Source organism: Galeopterus variegatus, unplaced genomic scaffold (assembly GCF_000696425.1).
Source record: "Galeopterus variegatus unplaced genomic scaffold, G_variegatus-3.0.2 Scaffold11070, whole genome shotgun sequence".
In the NCBI taxonomy this organism is placed as follows: domain Eukaryota; kingdom Metazoa; phylum Chordata; class Mammalia; order Dermoptera; family Cynocephalidae; genus Galeopterus; species Galeopterus variegatus.
In genome coordinates this window covers 1-291 of record NW_007737181.1, presented here as the reverse complement: position 1 = coordinate 291, position 291 = coordinate 1, and positions in this window count along the sequence as shown.

The window sequence follows — 291 nt, the reverse complement described above, 5'->3', positions numbered from 1 at the left end:
GACAAGGCTTAGGGCCATCACTGTCAGCGGGTGCAGAATTGTGGCTTATCTATGCAACTATTGGCAGGAGAGGTTGGAGCCAGATAAGCCGAACGTGCTCCACAATCAACAATAGCTATGTATGGTGAGGGAGGACTAATAATGCCCCCTTTGCAATCACAAAGCTTACCAAAATGTTTGTTTACCAATTGTCGAGCGAGTCTGTGGAGTGGCTCTGGTGTTATTATTTCTCCAAATAGGTGTAGCCCATCCAGGAGTATACCAATAATGAATAGGATCTGGCTTGGGCAA